Raw genomic sequence first — 12926 nt, 5'->3', positions numbered from 1 at the left:
TATAGAAATGTATTATGCAAGATAATACGGTATACAGTTTATGGAAACAGCACTACCACAGAAGGGCATGCTCCAAAGGTAATTATTTTTCATTGAAAGGATATATGGTTTTACAAATTATTATCTGTGCTGAAATGCCTTTGGTAAGGAGCATTTCCCTGAAATGACCTATTTTTCCTGTGAGTTACACCCATTTTATGCTGGTGTAACATCACTAATTTTGATTAATTTCTGATTGATGTTTTTGTGAGGAGAGAATTAGGCCAAAAGAATTAAATATTCAACACAGTATACAGATGATTCTTCTCACCTCTGTTTGCAATATACATTTCTTTAAAATATTTTTGATCTTTTAATATACCATATGCCTTATAATACTTTGCTAACAGAACAGCGTCAGTAGAAATGTACATATACACAGGCATACTGACATCCACTCATTCATACATGAAAGTTACATGTATTAGAAAAGTTGAAGATAAGAATTAGCAACTTTTAATTTTTACCAAATCTGAGTATCAGCAGCAATAAAAACATTTAATATAAAAATTTTAAATGATTTTCCTTGTTCTGCCTTTACTGTCTTATTCTGATTTCAAGAGGCTAACTTTCAAGTAAAATGTCTACCCTAGAAAATAAGCTTGTTCTAGTCTAAGCATTCATTTGTTTTAAGTATTGATAAAAATATCTATATGTTGAGAGTGTCAGTCAAATCTTTAATAGTACAATTTGTGTAAAATGGTAAGTATTTTCCAAACAATGCAACATGAAAATTCAAAACATTAATCTAAAACAATAGAACAATGTTTGAGTTGGTTTGCATTTAATCTGAAGTGTTTAATTTCTAACATTTCAGTTAATTTTATCAACACCAAAAGATGTTGCGTAATATTAAAGAAATTAAAACATAAGGTTCTTATTTATTAAAAATGAGCTAAGTGCAGTTCTGTGCTCTAAGACCTAAATATCAAGGAGCATGTAGGCACAGGATCAGGAGTGAGGCGGCCTTGGTCACATTCCAAGCTATGTCAATGACTTCCTGTTTGACTTGAGAAAACTTCTTGACATCTCTATTGATCACTTTCTATATTTATAAAATATGGATAAAATATTCGTGTATAAGTTATCTGAGAGCTAGACAACTGCAAAGTATATTGACTGAAAGATTCCTCTCTATGTTTGTTTGCATCTGAAATTTAATTACCAGCTCCTCAGGGAACATAGAATCATCCAAGAAAACTCAGTACTGTGCTTTGGGGCTAAGATTAAGTGTAGTTTCTTTTAGCATATGGAAAAATTTGAAGTCTTACGGCTCCCTGACTCCAATGGTATATGCCATGTCAAGTGCCTATGAAAGTTTGTGATAGTGGTAACTTGTCAGCTTTGTGCACGTTGTACCATGATAGCCAAATGGGAAATCACTCAGATAATACTGTAATGGGTGCAGTATAAAAGGCAGAATGACATATTGACTTAGTTGATTTTTAAAATGAACAAGGCCCGTCATAATTATGTTCCTTTTGAAACTTTTTGGGTTCATGCATTCATGGGTTCTTATCGGAAATTTCATTGTTATCAAGCAGCGTCTTGCCTAAATACAGTTCCTAATGAAACACTTTCGCAGGTTAGATTTTTACTGCCAATTCCAGCAAGTTAATTTTGACTAGGTAAATTTTATTATCATGCTTCAATTATGAGTTCTTTACCATTTGCACCCAATACATAAGTCATACAGTTTAGTGAAGTCCCTTCTTACGTTTTTCATAAGCACGGCACATGACCCTTCACAAGACATTTTTTCCTATCTGTGTCTATTTAGTCTAATAACATTCTCAGTTAATTAAAATCACTGAATATGATTTTTTTAATTTGAAATATATGCATTTCAGTCCCTCTCCAGGCATCCTCCAAAGTACTTTTTCATTTCTCCTCTAAGAATGACTTGGCAGGTAGGATCTACATTAGAACTGCATTGCGTGGTTTCATAGCTATTGCATTTCATTGCTTTCCATATCAAAATTTCAGTTTACACATCCTTTTTAAGAAATGCCAGCCCCACAAACTCACAACAGAATTTGAAAGTCAGTCAAAATGAGTTGATTCTGGAGCATGCCTCATCACCAACGTTAAAGGCGCTAGAAGGCAGAATTTTAGCCTCCTTTACAAATGTACCACCTATTGGCCTTCAATGGCATTCCACAGCTGAAACTGAGCACAAAATTTGAAGTCAGCAAGGTTGCAAAAGTACCCTCTATTAGAAATGTAATTGAACTGTGTTTGTTAACTGCAAAATCCAGTTCACTGTTCTATGGTTATATCTGAGCTGCAGGACTGTCAGTAGTTGAGAAACAATGTCTTAAATCATGTAAGTAAAAAGGTAGGATTCTGGACATACAAAAGGCTTGTCTATAACAGCCCTCTCCTTCGGAGGGTGCATGTGAGTGTCCCGAGCAGTGAATAGCAATGAGGTACTGCACCGCATATGTAGCACCTCATTAACATAATTCTCACCAAGCAAACTTTGAGGTTGCTGACTTTGAAGTGGCAGCAAGCAGTCTAGCCGTGGGCACTTCAAAGTACCTGTGCAACTTCAAAGTTCCCTTACTCCCAAAACATTGTGTGGCTACTTCAAACTGCCTGTGGCTAGACTGCTTGCCACTGCTTTAAAGTGAGCAACTTCAAAGTTCACGGGGCAAGAATTATGCTAATGAGGTTCTGCATATGCAGTGCAGCACCATATTGCTATTCACTGTTCGGGCTCACCTACATGCCCCCTTTGAAGTAGGGGGCTAGTATAGATGAGCCCAAAGAGAGTATGTCTGCCAAGTAAAAAGATGCCAACTTTATGGTCACTTTTACAGGTAAACCACAGCTTCAGTTATGCAATAAAATCACCATAGTAACTGACAATAAGGAACAACAACGTGAGTATTTTTAATACTGAAGATAAATAGGCAAAGATTCTTTGTACTTTTTATCAGTATAAATGTAATATACAAATGATGACTACTTTTGGAGAAGAAATGTGATCAGATGGATTCCATACATTTGTATATATTTTCTATCTTCTGAAATAGAAAATGTACTTAATATCAAATTATTTTAGACATATTGGATTACATGTTGTCATCATTACCTATTGTTTAAATCATAATCTCCTTCTTACAGTTGGATTTACTACTACAGGTTGAACCTCTTTAATCCAGCACCCTCAGAACCTGACAGATTGTGGATGAGAGAATGTGCTGAACCATGGGAGGCTGATACTGTCTAGTAGCATTACCAACAATTTCACTGATAACTAGGTAATTAGAAGACATTTGGGCATAAATTACAGCTAAATAACAGCACAGAACACTGACAGCCAGGATTGGTGTCTGGAAACAGACTTTATGGGACCGTGGGAGACTTGGCCACACCCATGATAAGTAGTCATCCAGCGAACTAAATTCAGGCCAGATTACGGATGTTGCTGGATGAGAGTATGACAGATTACAGAGGTTCAACCTGTATAATCCCAGTGAGGAACAGTACAAGAGATAATATAACCCTTGTCTGGATGTAAAAACACGTTAAAAAAAAACCATCATATATTTCTTAAAGGCTATTTTATACTGAAGTTTTAAAGAAATCTAAAGTATATCAAATTTCATTTTTAATAAAACAAAAAACCTTTTCATCTCCTTACTGGGATTATCTTCTTCAGTTTTGTCTCATCTAGTTGTAGAAAGTCTCAAGTGATCGGATGTCTTTATGGAAATAATTTAATCTCTAATTATCAAGAAGCTTTTACCTGATATTCAATACAGCTTAGTTCATCTTAGTTCTATCTAAATACTTCGTTCTAACCCACACTATCAATCTTTCCTAATATTTGCTCTCCTTTGATGTTTATACATTAATTACAATCTGTTATTCTATTTCAGTTTGTCTCTCCTTCCATCCTGAAACAATTCCACCTTCCCCCCCAAAATAATGCACGTTTCTTCTCTTAAAGAAATGTATTTCACACTGACCTAGTTGCATTTTTGACCCCCAAATTCCATCTCTATCTAACTTCTGTGTCTGCCATGCCCACCAGTTTTAACTGCTCAGAAACCCATCTTGACTCAGCCCTACTTAGCCCATCACAATTCACTAACTCACCTTGCCTGGGACTGCTAGACAGCCTGTCAGAGAGAGAGAGAAACGGCTAACTTACCCTAGCAATTCTGGTTGCAGGTTGAATGCACTGTTACTATGGATCTAAGAGATTTTTCCAGGGGAGAAAAGGGGCTTCATGTACCTACCCTGAGATGGCATAATTATATCAGTGAGGGTTTTGCAGGGGTTTTCACACCTGAAAAGGGAACCAATACAATAAAAATTATATGTAATATTTAAAAATATGTCTTTCCTGTGTTACAATCATCTTAGATTAGTAGGAAGAAAAGGACTTCATATATCCATTTCACTTTTCTCAGTATGCTTTTTATTTACTATTTGTACTTTAGTCAGCTTGACTGTGAAACTAGATTGGTCTTTTTGTATTTTGTCCCCATGCACCTGAACAGGGCTGCAGATACAACAGGGAAATGTTTACATTCCAAAACAATGTAAGTTGTTCCAGACAATATAACTTGGCTCTTCCTGACCCGGGATCCTTAGTGCATCAGTCCCAGGTGCAGCTGAAGGGAGGATTAGCACTTGTGCTTCTCAAAGAAGGTCTTTCATTTTAGTACCAAAGTTACCAATGATCCACACAAATTTGGTATCTATTTTTATTGATGAAAATTATCTGTATCAGAAATGAAGATTCAGAACCGGAGTAATAGGGAGAGTTATTTATATGGAAGGAAATAATCTTGTAGTGTTTTAAGCTCCCTGCATGAATAGTTGCTCTGTTGTCCCACACTCTAGGTCTCAGTCATGAAGGGCTTGTCTACTACACTTCCATGACGATTGACCCAGTCAGGGTTGATCTTCTGGTGTTCAATTTTGCATTTCTGGTAAAGATAGGCAAAATCAATCTGTCTGAGGTCAGCAGTCAACCACTGAACTCCTTGCTATCATGAGGCATACGTGAGGTCAATGGGAGAAATGCTGCCATTGACCTTTCTTGGTGAAGACAGTCACAGAAGTCAATTTCTGATACACTGATTCCAGCTACACAATTACCATAGCTATGTGTGTATCTGAAACAGACTTTCATGTAGACCTGGACACAGTGTGTTTAATGTTTGAGCCCTTATTATAAATCCAGGTTATGTTCCTAGATAATGCAACTTACAGCAAAATGACTTCTAAGGGGAATTAATATCCATAATTAGCTCGAGATACGTTCCTAACATATACAGTTCACACACTTATGACGTACCTATAACCTACAAAAAACAATAAATAGAAATAGATTTCACAAATACAGTACTGTACAGTTTACTAAGATAAAGTACGTGCACTTGCAATGCTTTCACTTCAAAACCTACAGACAATATAGCTGATGCAAAGGATTGTGGTGTGAGATCATGGCCCCAAACAGCAAGGATGTGCAAAGTGGGAGCGGGGTGGAAAATTTTTTATGGGGGCACAGCAATTCCTGCTCCCTGTAGTCACAGTGTCTATAATAGGAGTAAAAGCTGGCTCTGCAGGAGGGATTGCAGACAAGACACATGCCCTGGCCCTTCTCCCTGGCAATGGGACACTACCCTTGTGCACAGGTAAGGCACGTATGCGCTGCCACCTCTCTTCAACCCAGCACACAGCCTCCCCCGTGAGTCCTCCCCCTGCATACCAGGAAGACACTGCACCACCACCCTTTTATAACCTGGCACGCAGCCTGCCCCTGCCTCCAGCTGCCTTTGCTGTGCAGTGTAGCTGCCTCCTCTGCCTCCCCCTCTGCTGCCTGGCCACAAGCCATACAGTACAATACCTGTACAGGTTGTACCTCTCTTATCTGGCACCCTTGGGACCTGAACCGAACTGGAAAAGAGAATTTTCAGAACGAGGGAAAGTCATCTTCCCTCAGGACCCCCAGCTGGTTCCTGACTGATCACAGGTCCTGTCTTTGGGTCCCAGATTCTGGCTGCTCCTGGGTCCTAGCAGCCCCCATTCACCACGGCCCCCCACCATCCACAGATCCATGCAACTAGCAGTTGTTCACATCTGTCAGCCTGCCTCCCCACTGCTCTGGCTTCCCACGGCTCCCCGAAACTTGCCCCAGCTCCCCGGCTCCTCTCTGACTCCTCCTGGCTTCCTGCAACTCCCTGTTGGTCCCCCACCAACTCCTCCTGGCTCTATGCAGCTCCCTGCCAGTTCCCTGCAACTTGAGGGCTCACTTCCAGGCCCCCTGCACTCCAGCACCTGCTGCCTGGCCACCACAAAACTCAGCTGTGTTCCTGACTTTTGGTCCTTTGGCCCCCAAACAACGTAAGTGCAGATCAGTGTGACTTACAGAGAATTTATTTTCATTAATTAATTAATGATGTATATGTAAAATGATTTATAACAAGGTGACTTATAATGAGGACCCCCTGTATTTGAGAAGTTTGACTGATCACATTTCTGACACATCTCCCCATTTTCAGCACCTGAATACTCACTTTCCCTCATCCAGGTCAGACTATTTCAATTTAGAATGTAAACTCCTCAGGGCAGAAGAGTTTTTATTCGCCTGTAAAGTGCAATGCACCACTATGGTTCTCTCCAAGTAATAATGATTAATTATACTCCACAATCCTTGCTTCTGCAGCTGTTTTTCTGTCAGTGGGTGCATGTGGGGTCTAATATCCAGATAGAAAGGATGACTTTTTCCAACAACTGTTTCCACTTGCAAGTAAAAGCTGTGGGCTAAAAGAGGAGAATTATTAGAATTCTGTCTCTGTTCAATTATACATATGGTCACACTCTTCTGAGAAGTATTTAAGCCACTGGCAAATATATTCTTCTAAGGTATAATTAAAAATGGCAGAAATTTTATGTACAGGTCCTCCTTCCTCTCATAAACATAAATCAAAAGTTTCTGAGTGGAACAGATGAAGAAACTAAATTCCCCATGATGTATTGTTTTAATAACATACAAGGAAGTGCCATTTCTTTTTCATCTGTGTAACACAAAAACAACATTATCTGCTTCATGTATTAATGTTTCATGAGTTTCAAATTACAATTGTAGAGGAGCTTTAATGTATTTTGAGTAGCTTCCTTTACTTTTCTCACTTTTTGGAATTAAAAAATTAAAAAAAAAAAGATCTGGTTGCTTACTGCATTATGTAACAGGACTTAAACAGGGATTTTCACACTGTTAATGAACCTATAGCGTGTAGTGAATTCATCATTCAACATACTAAGTTGTCACTGAGATGAAACATCTTGAAGAAATGTGAAACTGAAGCCTTAACTGCTGTGCTCACTGATCATCATCTGGTACTTTTAGAAAGAGCTGCAGATGACTGGAACTAACACGGGCTAAATTCAAAATAATTTCACTCTGCCTTTCTAAAATCACCATACAGTTTCACTTCTCCATTTCTCACTCTACTTTGTTGTGTACTGCCGCACAAACTTTGCCACCAACTCAGTCAGACATGGCTGTATTTCATAATGACTGAATGTTTACTGTGTTTATATAAAATGCAGTAATTAGAGATGCTTTGGTTGAAAGACAAAATGTAACTATAAGATAACATTATTATTAGGGTTGAGTAAAATAAAAACTGCACAATGATCTGCCAATCAAATCAAATCTTTAAAAGCCAAATCCAAGGCCTAGTAATTCACTAGCAAAATTCCTACTGACTTTGGAGAGTTCTGTATTTGGCCTTAGCACTGACACCTCACTCCCCACCCCCCTGGCCTTCCCCCATTCCTAATACCAGGTATAACTAGATATCTTAGTAAATTCTCAGAGGAGAAGGGGAGAAATCATTATCCCCAAGCTGCAGACCTACTCTACAGAAGCTACTGTATCCATCATCGGGTAATTAAATTTAGTCCCCACGCAGGAGATAGAGGGGAAAATCTGTGCAGTCGCAGATCCTGTTGCCCTCATTTTACGGCTGTGTTGGGGGCTCGATGCCAGTCATAAAATGCACAGCTGCTGTGTCTTTCTCCAGTCCTGTTCACATCCCTGGTGCTGTGGAACCTCCGTGAGCATGCAGGAGGGGGATTGGGCATGCCCCTGAATGGCTAAACAACTTTAGCAATCTCCTGAAATGAACAAGAAATGTTACCCTGTTCATATTTTATGATTCACTGTACAAATTACAAACCCTATCTAATTAATTAAATTCACTATTACAAAATATAAATATTGTTAGAAAATGTTATCAATTGTGTTACATTTGTAATAGAAAAATAAATGTGAAATTTCATTTTCAAAAAAAATATACTTTTAAAAGAAATACTATGGTTCAGATTCTTTGGTCTGGGTGAGCCGTACCATGGGAGGAGCAAAAGGCAGGACTAAGATGGATTTCAGACAGCTTTGTGATTTCCCAAACACCAAGCCTTTGGATGCTGGTTGGATACTGGAATTATGCCCCGTTGCGCATGGTCCAAAGAAATGCCATGGCCACGCTCTCTTTTCCGGGAACAAGTTCAGTTGTAAAGAAATTGGCTTAGAGTTGTTGCGCTAGTTTTATTCTACCCAAAAGAATCCTTAAAGGGCTGGATCTATTAGCTTTATGACTGCTTTGTGGCACCAGAGTGGCACAAAGTCTTCCTAAATGATATGCTCTAATTCAAACTGAAGTTACTGGGTCTGATGCAGGCATCACTGGGTGAAATTCTGGGGCCTGTATTATGCAGGATATCAGTCTATATGATCTTAATGGTCCCCACTGACCTTGAAGTATATGAGTAAGAACCAAAAAAAAGCCATAGCACGCTGAGAATGTAGGCCCACAAGTGCAATAGGAATTTTCAAGTTAAGTATAAAGTACATTTTGAAAAACTGCATATTGGAAAACAAAACACAGACGATGGTTTATTTATCATTAACTCTGATAAATATGTAGCTAAATATATGTCTGTATGTCTTTAATACACATGGATGTTGAAAATCATAAAGCAATTGTTTTATTTAAATTTGACTAAGAGGAAAAGCCTACAGTTGGTTAAAGAGCAAATAACTGTCACTGCAGCTGACTAGAGACAGGGTGTATAGAAGACTGGCAGGATGTGCTAAAAAGCATAATAAATTCCCTCCTTCAATACAGTTGGCTAAATGACATTTTTGAATGACACTCCAAACTATATCATATTTTCATTGACAAAATAATTTTTAAAATTATCCCATTAAATTCTCTTAATGAACATTGCTCTCAGTGAGAGCTTTTTTGTTAGCTTTCATAGAGTAAAAGCCTGCCAGTACTGAACGCTAACTTTTTAAAAGGATTTAAGTATATTTTTCTTTGCAGATACTAGGATATTACTCATGGTGACATAAGCACTCTGTTAAAAAATAATCAGTACATAAAAATATCTTATTAAAACAGTGCTAGGAATCCATTTATTGCTCTTTATCAGCCAGATAATGAAAAGCTGTGTTGTTAAACCTGCCAGTAATGAATTCTCCTGGGTTAATATGTAATTCATGAGAAATCACTTATTTATTAACATCATCATTAGGGACAGGAAAAATGAAGCTGTGGTTTGTTTTTAACATTTAAAATGACCTGTAGAACATAAAGAAATACCTTTAGAAATCATGATATGAAGCTAATACATAAAATGCATTGAAGACCCAAAAATAAGGCTTAAGTTAATATTCAATAGCTCCATCCCGCTCTGTCAGTACTAATCAATATCTTTATGATAAACATCTCTAAAACAGTGCTTAGCCGTATACCTGCTACAGCTAATTTTACAAAATATTTATCATATCCATAATGTACAGTATTCAGCAGAATCAAAACATACAATGCATATAATGAAGCTTGTACAACCTGAGGCAAACTGCGGTACATCTACCCAAAAATGTGTAGGCCCCCAGACCCAAAATAATTATTTTAATTCACTCCACAGAGTGGAGAAGTAGGATCTGGGGAGAACATGGAGAAGGGTGGCTTCACTGGTTGTTGTGGAACACAGCTCACGGAGGGCTTCTCTTGGCAAAGCAGAATGGAGAAAGAAGTGGTGTAGAGTCAGTGGCTTTATCCATACACGTAATAACAGCCTTCCCAAAGGGGAGGATGCAAGTACATAGAAAACATAAGACCTATTGCAAACAAAATATTCTTATGTAATCCCATTTTATCAGATTGCTCACTGATGTCCACCTTCTGAAAAACCAGTAGCATTATTAGTTCTTCTATGCCTCGAAATTTCCATGAGTTTTCACTGGCATAAACAATCTATATTGTTAAAGTTTCTTATTATGCCTGAGGCGTCTATTAGAAAACTATGGCAAATAACTGAAAGTGTGGTGGGATTACAAACCTGAATAGAGCATACAAAAATCTAATTAATGTGAAATTCTTATAAACTGATATATTTCCTCAGATACACTGAATTCACGAGCAATACTGACTCCAATCATGGAGAAGACTGCATGGATTCTCCAGCACAAAGCCCAGTGACTTTCATCAAACCAGAAGGATAGAAACCTATTCCCATTTCAGGAAAACTTCAGTGTTTTCCATTTAAAAGTCAACACTTACTAATAGTTATAGAGATATTAAGTTTTTAAAGTTATTTTCTATGCTAATTAAAAAGGAAAACCTACAGTATATTGGATGCAATTGTGACTGTCGGCAAATGCTAACTTTTAAATTTTAATTGCTATAGCTAGTAAAAGACTTTTAGGACCATGCCTGGATGTTGTTATAAAGTGTAAACATTATCACTGTATGTATTTTGGAATACAGTGTTCCACCAACTGTGCCGCTAGGAACAATGAAGTGAGAATTCCAATACTCTCATTGTTTTCTTTCCTAAAAGACGATTTTTCCTGCTTCCACAGAAAATACTACCTCAGTTGAAATACATGACAGCAGAAGCAGAAGAGAAGCTACACTGAGTTATATAGCTCCCTTAGAGTCACTGAAGTGTTTGATCAACTCATCTTTCAACTGCTCTTCCCAGTTATTTCTTTGAGGCAGAGGGCATGGGTGACAATCTCCTAGTGAGGACCATTTTCAAAGCAGTGAAATTTCAACCCTGAAAGACAATCTCTGATGTACATTTAGGTTTTGCTACGTTCTCCTCTTGGGACATGGTAACCTGTGGAACATATTTTAATTTAAGAAGGGCAAGATTTTTTTTTTTTTTTTTAAAAAAGAGAGCAGATACAAAAAAGCAATACTATGGTTGATGGAGAAGGCAAAGATTCTGAAACCATTAGTATTCATTCACAATTATCATCTTTTCTCTAGACTACGTTTATCTTAGTATGTATAAACATTTGCAGTACAGCCTTGATGTAATGTAAATGTCTTAGTATATAGGGAATACCTATTATACTGTGTACACTTTTACTGTAGGGTAGTTGGTAAACTAGCGTTTCTTTCCCATAGTAAGATTGGACTTTGGGGGGCCATTTAGTTGTGGTTGGTCCTACTTTGAGTCATGGGGTGGAGAAAATGACTGCCTGAGGTCCCTTCCAACTATAATCTTCTATGATTGCTTTAAAACAGTGACAAAAGTAGTATAGCTCTCGTGTAACTTCTTAACTCCAGTGTGGTCTGGATTGCATCTCTTCTCATGAAAGAGAATCAACCTTTCCATCTGATCCTGGTAGGTTTTGGGCCCATAGAAGGGCTCAATCTTTGTACATGACTTAACAGCATGCCTGGCATAGTGGTCAACATCAGGGTGTCAGGTCATGGTAGGATCTGATATTTACAGTTGGAGTCTTAATTAGGGAAATATATGATGATCTCATTGAAAGTGTGCCCCTCTTGTCTAGGAATCCCTACTATCTCATACAGTATCCTTGTCTATTTAAAAAAAAAGTCATAAGCCATGATTTTCAGAAATGGAGCCTAAAGTTAGACTTCTACATACTCATTTAGAACTCTGAATACAAATAACCTGCTGGATGGTCAGCATTTTGAAAATCAAACCATGTATCCAGCCCATTAAAAATGGACTTGCCAGTTTAACTTTAGGCATATCTTTTTGAAACCCATGAACTTTTTTGCCAGTTTGGAACAGAAGCTCTGAGCCCTTGTCCTCAACAAATGTGTAACATCAACAGTCAACCTGTGAAATTCTGGCCACAGAAACAATTACTCTGTGCATGGGCAAAAGCTTTATTTCCTCCTCATGTACATCCATGGGAGCTAACTCAGTTTATGTGATAATGCAGTATAACAAGGATAATGCAGAGTTTAGTCTAGGCAACAACTTCTGAAAAAAGGTTTTAGAAAGAGCAAATTGAAGAGAAACACTTCCATGAATTCTCAATTTATTTAAGTAAGCACCAGTTTTTTTTCCAGAAGTATAAAGAACATACAAAACTGTCAGGAAACTTGTAACAACCACATTGGATTAGACTTTGGAAGTACAAAACCCCAGAATCCTAACAGAGACTTTGGGCATGTTCATGTGATGAAGGTCTCCTCTCACAGATCTTGTGTAAATATTTTCTCTTAGAGGCTGTCAGACTGTCATGGCATTCTCTGGAAAGTGTCTGAGAACAAAACATACTAATAATGCCAGACTCTTGATCTAAGAAAATAATTCAATAATTTTTAACTAAGTTACAGGCCAAACTAATGCTTACTAATGTATTTGCTTAAGTGAGATTGTATTTACACTCACCTTTAATTTTATGACCTTTTTCCTTTTATTTTTGTAAACTGGTAATGAAACGTTCTTTGAGTCAAGAAACTGAATTGGGTCATGGAACTGGGATAACTGAGAAGCATCTAAGAGAGAGAAACAGAACTCTACATTTGTGAAAGCAGTGCTAGAAATTAGCATCTGTTTGCTTATAAGATCAAAGG

The 12926-nt window shown here is 37.7% G+C and overlaps 1 protein-coding gene across 1 annotated transcript in view; it reads right to left on the bottom strand.

The window, feature by feature from the left end:
- NOVA1 (NOVA alternative splicing regulator 1) overlaps window positions 1-12926 on the bottom strand; it is a 205990-nt gene that overhangs the window by 3649 nt on the left and 189415 nt on the right. The window lies entirely within an intron of this gene.

Source organism: Carettochelys insculpta, chromosome 6 (genome assembly GCF_033958435.1).
Source record: "Carettochelys insculpta isolate YL-2023 chromosome 6, ASM3395843v1, whole genome shotgun sequence".
NCBI lineage: Eukaryota > Metazoa > Chordata > Testudines > Carettochelyidae > Carettochelys > Carettochelys insculpta.
This window is presented reverse-complemented; position numbering and strand designations above follow the sequence as displayed.